A 15,681-nucleotide genomic window follows, 5' to 3' on the forward strand; every position below is an offset into this window, starting at 1 on the left:
GAGGGTGGAGGGAGAAGGCCCCAGCAGAACGTCCACCCACAGCTCCACAGAGTTGTTACTGGTCTCAAGAGTTGGGAGATGGGGTCATGTACCCAACACAGAATCATGAACTCTGGGGATGCTCCCATCTACCTTCACCACCATCCTTGCCTCAATTTTCACTGCAAGCCAAAATAAAACTCTGCAGCCACTCTGCCTGCATGGTGACTATGTCTGACCCAGGTTGCTTTGTCTTAAGGGGAGAAAGATCTCATCTCTATTCTCAATATGGGGTCTGATCACATAATGAGCAGCTCACTTATGGGCCCCTGTGGTCACAACACTCATGGTCTTCCAGTGCTTCTGGCCCTAACCCTGCCCTCCTGACTTGAGCTGGCAGTGGGCCACCTTACTTGCCCTTTTCACAGAAAGCTGCACTTCCCAGAACTGTTTTCAGAAAGCTGCTCTCTTCCTCCTCAGACCTGCCTGGACTAGCTAGGGCACTCCACAACAATGTTCTATTTTCCCTTGGCAGAACTTGGCTCTGGCTCCAATCCTTTGCCACCAGAGGCACCTATATGCAACTGCCCAGGAGGGACCAGCAGGGGGAGCCAGAAAAATTCATATTCTTCTGCTAGACAAAAGGTCAAGGATAAAAGCTACTTCTCAAGAGGCTCAGGTAATTTTCTTCTCATTTAAGATACACAGAAACAAGCACACTGTTAAAACAGCTGATTGTGTGGTTCAGGTGAGTGAAAAGCCAAATGGAATTCATCCATCGGTCGTCAACAACTATTTATTAAGTACCTACTACAGGCCAGGCTAGACACTACTTTAGAGAAATTAAGAAGACTGTTCAAGTCCCTAACCTCACACATTAGTGTTGATGAACCGAGAGAATTGGTGAGTGGAGGTCTAGGCACTTGGATCAAAGTGAAGATGAGTGACAGGTTCATAGGACTCAGGGAGGGGGAGGCACAAAAGAATAGAGTTTGAGGCCAGAAAATTCCTGTGATTCTACCAATATAAAAAAACACTGCCAGAGAAAGAATGTCCAGCTTATCAACAAAATGAAAAGGCAACCTACTGAATGAGAGAAGGTATTTGCAAATGATATATCCAATAAGGGGTTAATATCCGAAGTATATAAAGAACTCATACAACTCAATATCAAAAAAAAACCAAACAATTCTATTAAAAAATGGGCAGAGAACCTGAATAGACATTTTTCCAAAGAAGACATACAGATGGCCAATAGACACATGAAAAGATGCTCAAGATTACTAGTCATCAAGGACATGCAAATCAAAACCACAATGAGACATCACCTCATATCTGTCAGAATGGCTATTATCAAAATGACAACAAATGTGTTGGCGAGGATGTGAAGAAAAGGGAACCCTTGTGCACTGTTGGTGGGATTGTAAATTGGTGCAGCCACAGTATGGAGGTTCCTCAAAAAATTAAAAATACAACTATCATATGATCCAGCAATTCCACTTCTGGGTATTTATCCCAAGAAAACGAAAACACTACTTTGAAAAGACATATGCACCCCTATGTTCACTACAGCATTATTTACAATAGCCAAGATATAGAAGCAACCTAAATGTCCATCAATAGCTGAATGGATAAGGATACACACACACAATGGAATATTACTCAGCCATAAAAAAGAATGAAATCTTGCCATTTGTGACAACATAGATGGTCCTAGAGGGTATTATGCTAAGTGAAATAAGCCAGACAGAGAAAGACAAAGACCATATGATTTCACTTATATGTGGAATCTAAAAAATAAACAAATGAACAAACAAAACAAAACAGAAACAAACTCATAGATACAAAGAACAGACTGATGGCTGCCAGAGGGGAGGGGAGCGGGGGGAGGGGGATGGGTGAAATAGGTGAAGCGGATTAACAGGTACAAACTTCCAGTTATAAATATCTCAGGGGTGTAATGTACAGCATAGGGAATACAGTCAATAATATTGTAATAACTTTCTATGGTGACAGATGGTTACTAGACTTGTCGTGATGATCATTTCATAATGTACATAAACGTCGAATCACTACATTGTACACCTGAAACTAATATAATATTGTATGTCAACTATACTTCAATAAAAAAAAAAGAATGAATTAAAAAAAAAAAAGAAAGAATGTTAAGTTCAATAAAACTGCTAAAAGCAATCTAAATGAGAGCACATCCCAGTATCTAAGGGAAATAGCATCGTGAACAAATACAAACTGACAACTTGATCAATACATCGATTTTGGTTCAAAGTAATCCAGTGGGGAGAGGGAGGGAGTGAGAGTAGAGATGAAACAAGATTGGCCATAAGTTGATGATTCCATAAGCTAGGTGACAGGTATCTGGTAATTTATTATATTATTCTCTCTACTTTTGCATATGTTTGAAAATTCCCACAGGAAATGTTTATATATATCAACAACTTGGTCAATAACCATGATGGCCAAGTTTCTCAGAGGATACCTTATTTGTTATGGGAGAAAACTGAGCATCTCTGCTCATCCAAAATTCCTAAAGCATTCAGAAAACACTGAAGCTGTGGACATTTTCTCTCCTGTTCCCTTCTCTCACAAATCTGTTGCCAGAGCCTATGATCTTGATCCTTTAAAGAGTGGCACAATCTATGCAAGTTTTCTCACTGGGGCTCCTTACTTGCGTTATTCACAAGGGCAGGGAAGAAGAATTTCAAGACCTCCCTTAGAGAAAATACTAAGATGTACATTGTATCTTCTGTTGCCCAATAGGAAGGAGTGTTTGGAAATGAGGATGAGAAGGGAATCCATGGGAGTAGGGGATGAGATCTGTTCCTAGTAGCACAGTGAGGTCACTGGGCAACCCTGAACGAGTCCCATAATCTCTGGGAGCTCCTCCTTTCTAAAGACAGGGACTACATATGGAAACACCACTTGTAAATGCTTGTTTTGGCAGCATGAGAGAAGTTCAAAACACAGGTTCTTTCCCACGTGTCTCCTCATCAGTATGACATCTCAGGGATAATATTTTATGAAAAAGCATAGAGGGCCGGCCCCGTGGCTTAGCGGTTAAGTGCATGCGCTCCGCTGCTGGCGGCCCAGGTTTGGATGCCGGGCGTGCACCGACGCACCGCTTCTCTGGCCATGCTGAGGCCGTGTCCCACGTACAGCAACTAGAAAGATGTGCAGCTGTCACATAGAACTATCAACTGGGGCTTTGGGGGGAAAAAAATAAATAAATACAATTAAAAAAAAAAAAAAAGAAAGAAAAAGCATAAGAGAAGGTCATAAGGCTGGTGCCACTCCTGACCTCCGGAGAGCTCTGGTTCAATAAAGAGGTTTCCCTAGCAGGCTTCTGCCCCAGGAGTTCAATCCATAACTGGCAGGACGTATTGGGTCCAAGCTGAGGCAGATGGGGTAGTACAAGTTTCTGTGAGGATGAACTAAAAACAGCAGCCACCATTCCCTGCCATCCAGGGGGTGGGGCTTGACAACTAACGAGTCTGGGTCTAGAAGAAATAGTGTGAACAAAGCTATCTGGAACAGTAAAAACCAACCCAGAAAACAGGGTGAAATAAGAGCTTGGTAAAACCAAGCACAGCACAGTAAGGCAACAAAACAAACATTTCATAATTATTTAAAACGACAAGTGTGCTGATTATATAAATGATCCACACAGAAGTACATGCTCCAAAAAAAAGTGAAAGGAAAATACAAAACACTGATCATAATACACAAATGTACTAAAAATCAGAAGCACATCTGTAGTCATAAAAATAGAGCATTCACAAAGCTACAGTAATCAAAATAGTATGGTACTGGAGAAGGATAGATGTACATATCAGTGCAATGGAATTGAGAGTCCAGAAATAAAGTCATACATCTATGGTCAATTGATTTTTTTATTTTTATTTTTTTTGTGAGGAAGATCAGCCCTGAGCTAACATCTGATGCCAATCCTCCTCTTTTTTCTGAGGAAGATTGGCCCTGGGCTGACATCCATGCCTATCTTCCTCTACTTTATATGGGAGGCCGCCACAGCACGGCTTGACAAGTGGTGCATCAGGGCACACCCGCGATCTGAACCCGCGAACCCCGGGCCACCAGATGTGGAGCACGCGCACTTAACTGCTACACCACCAGGCCGGCCCCCTATGGTCAATTGATTTTTGACGAGGGTACCAAGACCATTCAATAGGGAAACTGTCAATTCTACAATCAGTGCTGGGACAACTGGATATACACGTGCAAAATATAACATCAAAAGCATAAGCAACAAAGAAAAAACAGGTAAATTAGACTTCATCAAAATGAAAACCCTTTGTGCATCAAAGGACTATCAAGAAAGTGAAAGGATAACCCACAGAATGGGAGAAAATATCTCATCTATTTGATAAGGGTCTAGTATCCAGAATATATAAAGAACTCTTGCAACTCAACAACAAAAAAGACAACACAATTAAAAAATGGGCAAAAGATAAATATTTCTCCAAAGAAGATAAACAAATGGCCAATGAGCACATGAAAAGGTGCTCAATATCTTTCCATTCGTCATTAGGAAAATGCAAATCAAAACCACAATGAGATATCACTTTACACACACTAGGATGGCAATAATAAATTTAAAAAAGGGAAAATAACAAGTATTAGCAAGGATATGGAGAAATTGGAACCCTCATACTTTGCTGGTAGGAATGCAAAAGTGTAGCCACTGTGGAAAACAGTTTGGTAGTTCCTCAAAAAGTTAAACATAGAATTACCCAGCAATTCCACTCCTAAGCATATACCCCAAAGAACTAAAAACAGGTACTAAACAAAAACCCGAACATGAATGTTCATAGCAGCATTATTTGCAATACCCAAAAGGTGGAAACAACCCAAATGTCCACCAACTGATGAGTGGATAAACAAAATGTGGCATAACCATACAAAGGGATATTATCCAGCCATAGAAAGGAACGAAATACTGATACATGCTACAACACAGATCAATCTCGAAAACATCATGCCTAGTAAAAGAAGCTAGACACAAAAGGTCAAAGGTAGTATGATTCCATTGATACGAAATGTCCAGAATAGGTAAATCCATAGAGACAGAAAGTATATCAAGGGTTGTCAGAGGATTCGGGGGAGGGGATAATGGGGAGTGACTGCTAACAGGTGGTAGGTTTCTTTTTGGAGTGATGAAAGTGTTTTGGAATTAGTGGTGATGGTTGCACAACCTTGTGAATATACTAAAAACTGCTGAATTGTACACTGTAAAATGGTGAATTTTATGGTATGTGAATTATATAGCTCAATTAAAAAAGTAGAGCATTCATAAGGGTTTTTTGTTGTTAAAATACTTAAGTTCAATAAATTTTGTCTTTAAATGTGTCTGTGTCTTAATGGTGCAGGGACATACTGACATCTGAAGTCTTGTGTGCCGCTTCTTTGCAGACTTATTTGTCACCATCACTTCCCATGTCATCCTCAGTCCCCTGCTGCATAGCAAACATCTGGCCATTACCCAAACATCTACTGCCAGGCTCTCCCACACTTCAGCACCTGTGCTCATGCTGTTCCTTCTGCCTGGAAACTTGCGCCCTCTGTCTACTTCATCCAATCCTATCTTGTCTTTCAATACCCAACACAAACGTCACTGGCGCTTTGAAGCTTCTCCAACTTTGCCATGCCCCAACTCAGAAAAGGTTACTTTCTCTGTACCTCTCTCTGTACCTTCCTCTACAGTGGCATTTCTTATACTATATTGTAATGGTTTGGTCCCATGTATGTCCTCTTCCTCCCTCTCTACCCCAGACTAGAACCCCAAGGAGGCACAACTTTCCCATTCCATCTTGAGCTCCAGTATAGTGCTTAGAACAGGAAGAGAAGAAACTAACTGAAGGCCTAATAAGCACACGGCACATAATAATGAGTTTTCAGGGCCAGCCCCGTGGCTTAGTGGTTAAGCGCTTGCGCTCCGCTACTGGCGGCCCCGGGGTTCGGATCCCGGGCGCGCACCAACGCACCGCTTCTCCAGCCATGCTGAGGCCTCGTCCCACATACAGCAACTAGAAGGTTGTGCAACTACGACATACAGCTATCTACTGGGGCTTTGGGGGGAAAAAAAAAGGAGGAGGATTGGCAATAGATGTTAGCTCAGAGCCGGTCTTCCTCAGCAAAAAGAGGAGGATTAGCATGGATGTTAGCTCAGGGCTGATCTTCCTCACAAAAAAATAAATAAATAAAAATAATGAGTCTTCACAACCATCCTGTGAAGTATATATTACCAGCCTCGTTTTACAGATGAGTAGACTGGGGTGCAGAAAGGTTGAATAACTTTCCTAAGGTCATTCAACTTGTTAAGTGATAGAGTGGAGGAGCTGAGATCAGAATTGGACTTGTGCCTCTCAAATCCAGGGTTCTCCCTGTCAGTACAGGGAGACAGTTCTTAGCACAGGCTGTGGGATCAGACTGCCTGGCACATATCCTGGCTCTTCCACTTATTATCTTTGGGGCTTTAGGCAAGTTAACCTCTTTATGATTGTGTCTTCATTTGTAAAATGGAGAGAATAATAGTGCCTACACATAAGGGTTTTATTAAGAATAGATGAGAAAGTCTATATAAAATCACTTAGAACATATTGTGGCACAGACGAAGTGCTCAACAAATGTTCGCTATGATGTTTATTATTGTCCCATGTTCAGCTAGTGTTTGGTAAACACAGGACAGCTGGATAAAATGTACATCATTCTATGCAGAGATTGCTGGATTATCCGTTCCACTGTCAAGTGAGGACTAGAGTCTATTAGGAATCCAGAGAGAGCATGTTCAAGCTCTAACAAGTAAAAATACTAAAGTGATAACACTTTGGCCTTTTTAAACTCTTTGAGCTGACATTGGCCACAAAATTGAGAGGAAACCAAATATTTTCAATCCTATTTCCAGATGAATTGGATTTGTGTAAGCCACCCAGCACACCAAAAGCAAAATCAGAGGTTCAGCTAGGTTCTAGCTTCTGTTCCTAGATGGTGGCAATCACAACAATATAATAATAGCAAAAGATGTTAATATGGGGGCCGGCTCTGTGGTGCAGCAGTTAAGTGCACGCATTCTGCTTCGGCGGCCTGGGGTTCCCAGGTTCGGATCCCAGGCACAGACCGATGCACTGTTTGTCAAGCCATGGTGTGGCGGCGTCCCATATAAAGTAGAGGAAGATGGGCAAGGATGTTAGCCCAGGGCCAATCTTCCTCAGCAAAAAGAGGAGGATTGGCAACAGATGTTAGCTCAGGGCTAATCTTCCTCACACACACACACAAAAAATCATGATTTCACACCAATAAAAAAAAAGATCTTAATATGTGTGAGGCACTCTTGTAAATTCTTACATATATTAACAATTTAATGTTTATTGGAGCAGATTTTTCTATATATCCAAGAGAGCAGAAACTCAGAGCTAAAAGCATGTTACTGGCTGATGGCAGAGCCACTCTAGGAATGGGGAGACTTTCTCATAAATCTGATGACTCATGAAGGTGACAAAAGGTTAGGCCACCCAGTGTTGGAGAGGACAAGATCCTAGAAAGTGGAAATGCTCCATCATTGCCTAGGTAGCAACAGCCTGGCTGCAACTGGGCAGAATTTCTTTTTCTAATGTCAGGATAATAAGGAAGCTGCTGTCAATGCTGCATAAAACTCAAGAACACTTAGCAGTGATGGCTGACTTCCAACTGAGCCATTAAGGTAAATATAGAAGAAAGCTCCAGGTAGAAATATCATTGGGAACTCAGAGAACACAATGAGTGTTTGAAGTTGGCACTTAACCTCCTATTATTGAATTCAGGGTTTTGCCATGCTGGGGCCAATCTGAGTCCACTTATGACACCCCCTGTAACACTGCTCATTTCTGTTATCTGGGTTTCACAGAGGGTGAGAAGGACAGCAATCAGATCTCATGGCTGGGCCTTACAGTAATAAGATGTTGATTTCTCTTGTCCTTGCATTTCCTTCCAGCCACAATCACTCTATGATCTCGTTTGGGATTCTTTTTTCTTCTCTCTCCATTTTACTGTAACAGAGTCTAGAGAATATATATATTTTAACATTTACTAGTATTTCCTGACGTACAAAATCTTTAAAAAATATCTCTTAAGAGGAGTGGGATGGAGCCAACCATAGGAAAAGATGAAGAAAGTTTGGAGGAGAACAGTCCACATGACAGAGCAGAATGGGAGAGATGGGCAGAAGGAAACTGCGAGGAAAAAAGGAGCAGCAGTCCCTGACACAGAAGCTACTCAAGAGCTGTTTGTTGACTGAAAGAATACATAGTAATAGTAGAATTAAATACTAGGATTCCAAAGGGGGAACAGTGATATTTTCCCAGCTACCTTGTTGTTCCCCCATCCAGGATATATTTAATAAATAAACACCTGATTTACATATTGCTTATATAAATATAAATCTTGACTACAACCATGTATGATAAATTAAAGGTAATTCACCACAATCAGGTCTTGGCACACCTAAAACACACAGAGGAGCATTTTTACATTCTGAAGACAGCAAAGATTAGGGCAAAAGTGTTGCATTCCTAGTTAAGCCACAGAGCCCATCATGCCATGTGACTGCCTAGACTAGGCCTAGCCTCTGGCCAATGTTAATCGCTCCAACTTCAAACCCATGACTTTCCTTTCCTGCTCCCTCTCCTTGACTCCTTAGAACTCCTGGGCTCCACGTCTGAACTTCCCTGTCTATTGCAAATACTCTTTATAAGTTATGAGGTCTGGATTTGAGGCCTGGTTTCTTACCTCTACTTTGAGACTCATTTCTCACCCCATCAGTACCTGGCTCTGCGGAGTTCACAGACTCTCATTATGCTCATGAATTCTAAGCCTAGACCCAAAGCTCCTTCATGACTTCTTGCCAGCCTGCCTTTATTCTAGTACCTCCTAGCTCTTCCTCACTCACCTGAGTCTTACTCTGATTTTTTGTCCAGTTGGCCCATCACTAGTCCCGTATCAAACTGTTTGCTGGGCATTTCTACATGTACACCTTGGCTTTATGTCAAATTCAAAACCACTGAGGCCAAATCCATTATTTGTCCCCAGATCAGCTCCCCTTCTTAACCTCCCTGGCATGGCTACTGACCAATTAGAATGCATGCGCAACCACTCAGAATGCCACACGCCAGTAGGCCAAGTCAGTTTATTGGGTCCAGCATCAGCCCTGTCCATAATCCTTCCAGCCATTTCCACTCCTTCTCAGCTAAACTTCTTGTCTGTTCTCACAGTCTCCCTTCATCATCTCCTTTTCCTTCCATAATCCATACATTTAGCTCCTCCTCCCCACCACCACCAAAATTCCTCCTGACAAAGTAACCAATGGCCTTCTTGTTGCTAAAACCAACGAATTCTTTTTACCTCTTATCTTACTTGACCCTCCTGGTACATATAACAATGCTGACCACTCTCTCCTTCCTCACACACTCTCTTCCCTTAGCTTGTCTAACACCAGACTCCTCTGGTTGCAATCCAGCCACCTTTGGCTACATTTTCTCAGCCTTCCCCACACCTGCTTTTCCTCCACCACCATCTCTTAAGCTCCCAAACCAGAAACCAACTTCCTTAGCTCCTTCTACTTGCTCCTGACATCCCCTGAGTCACAGAGTCTTGCTTATTGTTCCTCCCAGATGGTCTTCGTCTCTTCAGCCCCGTTGCCTACATCTATGGAGCACTTACTGCGTGCAGCCAGGTGTGTTCTACGTGCCTTCATCCTCACAGCCATTTACTCTGAGGTAAATTTTATTATCATCTCCAGTTCTCAGATTAGGAAACAGCATATTTGGGTAAAAGGTCACATAGCTACTAAGTGGCAGAGCCAGGATTCAAGCCCGGGTGGCCTGACTCAATTCTGGGTCCACGTTACTATTCTCCGTCACCTAGATCACTGCAACAGTCTCCTTGCTGGTCTTCTGGCCTTTTGTCTTGACTTCCTCTAACTCTGCACGCTGTGGCCAGAGTGATATTGGTAAAATATAAGTTTGACTCTTGTCACTCTCTTGCTTAAAACTCTTCACTGGCTCCTCACTGCCTTCAGGATAAAGTCCACACACAGGAACCTCCATAACTTCGTCAGCAAGTGTGTATCTCTTTGTCTTCATGCTTTTCTTTTTTGGTCTCATTTTAATCACCACCCTAAATGCTCCACTAGCCACAGTGCTAGCCTACACTTCCAGGCTTCTGCACATTCCAAGAACCTGACCTGACAAGAACATTAACTCCTACCCCTTCAAATTTTATTTTTTCTGACCTCCTAAGACCAGGCCATATGACCCTCCTGTGAGCTCCCACAGCCCCCAGGACTAATCTCAACTGTAGCATTTCACTGTGTTGTTTTGCTTGTCTAGCAGTATCTGCTCTATCACAAGATTGTGAGCTTCTTGAGAACAAGAACCCTGTGGGGTTCACTGTTGTATCCTCACTACTCTGTTTATAGCCTGACTGGTGCACAGTAGACATTTAATAAATAATCATTGAATCAATAAACCTTTATTGTGTGTGTCACACTCTTTAACACCTACTTATATAATTCCCTATATTGTTCTTATTTTCATATGTGTTAACCTGATCTTTATAATCAGACTGTAAGTTTCTTGAAGATAGCAAATATACAGATCTTCGTTGACTTAAGATGGGGTTACATCTCCATAAATCTATCATAAGTTGAAAACATTGGAAGTAAAAAATGCATTTAACACACCTAACTTTCCAAACATCATGGCTTAGCCGAGTGTACCTTAAATGTGCTCAGAACCCTTATATTAGCCTACAATTAGGCAAAATCATCTAACACAAAGCCTATTTTATAATAAAGTGTTGAATATCTCATGTAATTTATTGAATACTGTACTGCAAGTGAAAAACAGAATGGTCGTATGGGTACAGAATGATTGTAAATGTACTGGTTGTTTACTCTCATCAGGACATGGCTGACTGGAAGTTCCAGCTTGCTGTCACTGCCCAGAATCACAAGAGAATATCATACTGCATATCATTAGCCCGAGAAAAGATCAAAATTCAAAAATCGAAGTATGGTTTCTAGTCAATGCGTATCGCTTTTGCACCACGCTAAAGTCGAAAAATCGTAAGGTGAACCATCGGAAGTCAGGGACCATCTGCACTCAGTACTTTTTTTTTTATTTTTATTTATTTTTTTATTTGTGAGGGAGATCGGCCCTGAGCTAACATCTGCCAATCCTCCTCTTTTTGCTGAGCAAGACTGGCCCTGGGCTAACATCCGTGCCCATCTTCCTCTACTTTATATGGGACGCCACCACAGCATGGCTTGCCAACCAGTGTGTCGGTGTGCGCCCGGGATCCGAACTGTCGAACCCCGGGCCACTGCAGCGGGGAGTGTGCACTTAACCGCTTGCGCCATCGGGCCGGACCCTGTACTCGGTGCTTCTAGTTCGAGGTTACTCACACAAAAACTGACACAGTTAACATTTATTCAGGGCTCAGCCATCCAATGATATAGATACTATTTTTATCTCTTTCTCCCTCCATATGAGGAAACTGAGTCATAGAGAGTTTAGTATCTTCCCTAAGATGTCATAGCTAATAAGTGACAGAGTGGGATTTGAATCCTGACATTGGTGCCTGTACTCTTAACTGTAACTGCACTATAATAGTAGGCTAAGGAAATTTAGAATTACAGATACTAAGTAACTCACCCAAGATCAAACTGTAGTGCTGAGACTGGAACCCAGGGCTTTCCAAAGCCAGCACTCTTATATTGGACATACTGCTTCTCTTGCTTTAAATGTCAGTACTCAAGCTCATACTGGGTGATGATAAATTTTAAAAGCTGTAGATCCAGTTTATTGAGAATGGAGAATTTAGATCCCTTCCAAAAGAGGCATAATTGTAGCTTACTAGGTTAATTTATTTTAAATATCAACAGCCTAGTAGTCTTACCAACCAATGAAGTTTATAGTCTCTAGTGTTTTCCCTGTGACACTGAAGATTGTGTTTGTTCACTGTGAAAGCCATGTTTCCTAAGGCTGGCCTCTAAGTCAAAATCCACTCTCATTCAGGAATTTACTCTCCCCTTTATTACTCAAAACCAGTGATGTGATGTTCCCAAGTTCTCTGCTTTTGTGGCTCCTCAGTTCCCCAGTGTGGAATGTCTTGTCTCTGAAAGTAACCTGTGATCTACAAGCCTTCTTGGCTGTTTTATTATTTACCTTTAAAAAAATCCTATTCTTGGGGCCGCCCGGTGGCGCAAGCGATTAAGTGCGCGTGCTCCGCTGCGGCGGCCCGGGGTTCGCCGGTTTGGATTCTGGGCGTGCACTGATGCACCGCTTGTCAAGCCATGCTGTGGCGGCGTCCCATATAAAGTGGAGGAAGATGGGCATGGATGTTAGCCCAGGACCAGTCTTCCTCAGCAAAAAGAGGAGGATTGGCAGATGTTAGCTCAGGGCCGATCTTCCTCACACACAAAAAAAATCCTATTCTCTGTGGATTCATTAGACTCTTTTTCCTTACACGGTATTCTGCTTTTTCCCATTTCAAATATTTATTAAACACTTAACTGTGTACCCAAATGGAAATAATCTAACTCATTGAAGGCCATACAAAGAAATGGGCTTGGGGTTCAGATATTTTGACTGGAATATTATTTCCTTAACAACCTTCATAAAATCATCCTCTGCTCAGTTTGCAATTCTACACCCAAATATCTTTCAGCACAATCTTAGTGGCTCCTTCTACAGCACATTATATAGAAAGAATAGCTGGAGCCAATTCATTAAATGTTACTCCAAGGATTTTTACCAACACCTTGGCCCTCTTTTGCTGACACAAAAGATTTTTCAGCCTTTTAACAGTCTTATGGCTTCCTTATTAGAGCTCTTTCACTAACATACCCTGTTATCAAAACAAACTACCCATCCTTCTTGGGAAATGCTCTGGAAAGCTATTCCCTGAGTTAATGGTATGGCTTTGTCTCTCTGGGTTAGTACTGATTTAACATGAAACCAAGAGTCAAACATCCCTGAAATATTCAGTAAAATATGAGTATTATATTTCACAATGTTGTCTTCAGGGATATAAACAATCCAAAAGGAGTATTTTGAGTAGTGCTGTATCATATTATTATTGCAGTAATATTTCCAGAAGAAATCTCAAGTTTGGATTAACTACAGGCCATAAAATATGGCCATATTGCACCAATACATGAAGCAAAGTTCAAATCTGGATCATAAGAAAAAGACCAAGGGCTGGCCCCATGGCTTAGCGGTTAAGTGCACGCGCTCTGCTACTGGCGGCCCGGGTTCGGATCCCAGGCGCGCACCGACGCACTGCTTCTCCGGCCATGCTGAGGCCGCGTCCCACATACAGCAACTAGAAAGATGTGCAACTACGACATGCAACTATCTACTGGGGCTTTGGGGAAAAAAAAAAAAGGAGGAGGATTGGCAATAGATGTTAGCTCAGAGCCGGTCTTCCTCAGCAAAAAGAGGAGGATTAGCATGGATGTTAGCTCAGGGCTGATCTTCCTCACAAAAAAAAAAAAGAAAGAAAGAAAAAGACCAAAATATCATCAATGATGACGACAGGCACATCTCTGAACTAAATCTGAATTCCTTGAGGAAGGAAGGTACTGAACCTACTATTACAATAGAATATTCCTATGAAGAACTGAGAAACCAGTCCTTCATTCTTGAAAAAAATCAAATCACACTGATAAACATCTTAGTTACAGGAGAGGAAAAACAGAGATGACTAAGCTGAAAGAAATCTCCTCTGGCCTGTCTTATATCTTTTCTAGGCAGTGCTGTTCCTGATAAGACACATGGCACAAAATATGGTTTTGTTGTATATCAAGGTGTGTAAGTTAGGGAAGATAGCAATTTTTTAAACAGAAAAATTAGGTGATAACAGCAACAGGTAAGGAAGCTTTGAGCTTCTGAGGGAGAAATACTGGCACCCCTACATGGGCACAGTAGATAATCTGAAAATGGTACAAGTGCCGGCCTGTGTATAGCCTGTCTCTATCAAAATCAGAGGGACAAGTATTATAATCCAGCAGAAGCAGCCCTTCAGAATCTAAGGAGGAGCATTTCATCAGACAATTGAGCACTCACTGCATACAAAAAAAGGGATCAATCCAAAAGAACTCCCTGCCACTCTGAAATTAAAAACTGCACTCTCATTTTCTCCAGCCTATATATTTTATGTAACGAAACAAAATACACATCATATCTCTTACAGCAGTGTAAGACTATTTAGGACCTGCAAGGAAAACTGAGCAAAGAATCCTTCCCCTTCAGCCTTTTGCCTATAGAAATATCCTACTGGTTCCCTGAAAACAGTGTAAACTTTCTTTGGCAAGTGAAACACCACCCCATTACTCTTTCTCTCTCATCCTGTTTCACTTTTTTTCATAACACTTAAGACCACCTGACTTTTTTTTGGTGAGGAAGATTGGCCCTGAGCTAACGTCTGTTGCCAATCTTCCTTTTTGCTTGAGGAAGACTGTCCGTGAGCTAACATCTGTGCCAATCCTCCTCTATTTTGTATATGGGACGCCACCACAGCATGGCTTGATGAGTGGTGAGTAGGTCCACACCCAGGATCTGAACCTACTACCCCAGGCCACGCCCCCAAGCAGAGCTCATGAACTTAACCACTACACCACCGGGCCAGCCCAGGACCACTTGACATTTTACATATATATAATATCTTTCCTAACTAGAATATAAGCTCCATGAGGGCAGAGATTTCAAATATTTTGTTTACAGATGTATTCTCAGTGTCTACAACTATATCTAGCATGTAGTAGGTTCTCAAAAAGTTTGTAAAATTAAAAAAAAGTGTTAAAAAGACCCCTGAATATTATGTTAGAATTGTAAAATTCTAAAATTTTGGCATATCTATAGATATGTGTGTGTGTGAGTCAATTTACAGACTCCGTGGCATAATTCCAAGTGTAGACCACGTCAGGAGTCAGAGGATCAGGAGCTTGTGTGGGGAGATAAGAGAGTGACTGCAAAAACAAAGCACCATGTCTTATTAAATGGACTGAAGGAATCAAATACTGTTAGCAAACTTCTCTAAAGAGTCAGCTAAATTTCTCTGTCCTTTCCATGTCTGATATCTGATTGTAGTGAATTCAAATTCACTTCAGATTAGATAGACTGACATTAGCTTTCTTCCTTGATAAAACTTCTGAAACTTACTTAGTAAAGTTTGCTTTTCTCCTCCCTAAATTACTGCCTGCAAGATGCAAGCCCTCCGATCGAAACAGTCTCCCATTTCTATTTTGAGATGTGCCTGAGTCACAAGGTAGTCTTGGCGAATCACTCTGTTCTATCTTTCAGTTTACTGAGGCTGCCTGGGAACTTGAACTGTCAGCCAAACAGGAAGAGGGCCCTTCTGCCTAACTCCAAAAGGCCTAAGTCATATGGATGTGGTGAGGTTTAATGATGGATACAAATCACTGCAAATAGATTTCCCACCGGGTGGGGGAAAAAAAGCAAATATTTTACTTAACTTCCTCTATATGAATTCAAGGCTAGTAGAAAGGACAGATTATTAAATATAGCTGAGCAAATGTCCCAGTGTTTGCACAACATGTGTTTTTAACTAAAGAGACCCCTTCTGTATTCTTACTATATATACAAATATAAGCAAAAGAATGTGACCGATCTG

The sequence above is a fragment of the Ceratotherium simum genome, chromosome 35 (genome assembly GCF_057802395.1).
Source record: "Ceratotherium simum simum isolate JZ-2026a chromosome 35, ASM5780239v1, whole genome shotgun sequence".
Taxonomy (NCBI): domain Eukaryota; kingdom Metazoa; phylum Chordata; class Mammalia; order Perissodactyla; family Rhinocerotidae; genus Ceratotherium; species Ceratotherium simum.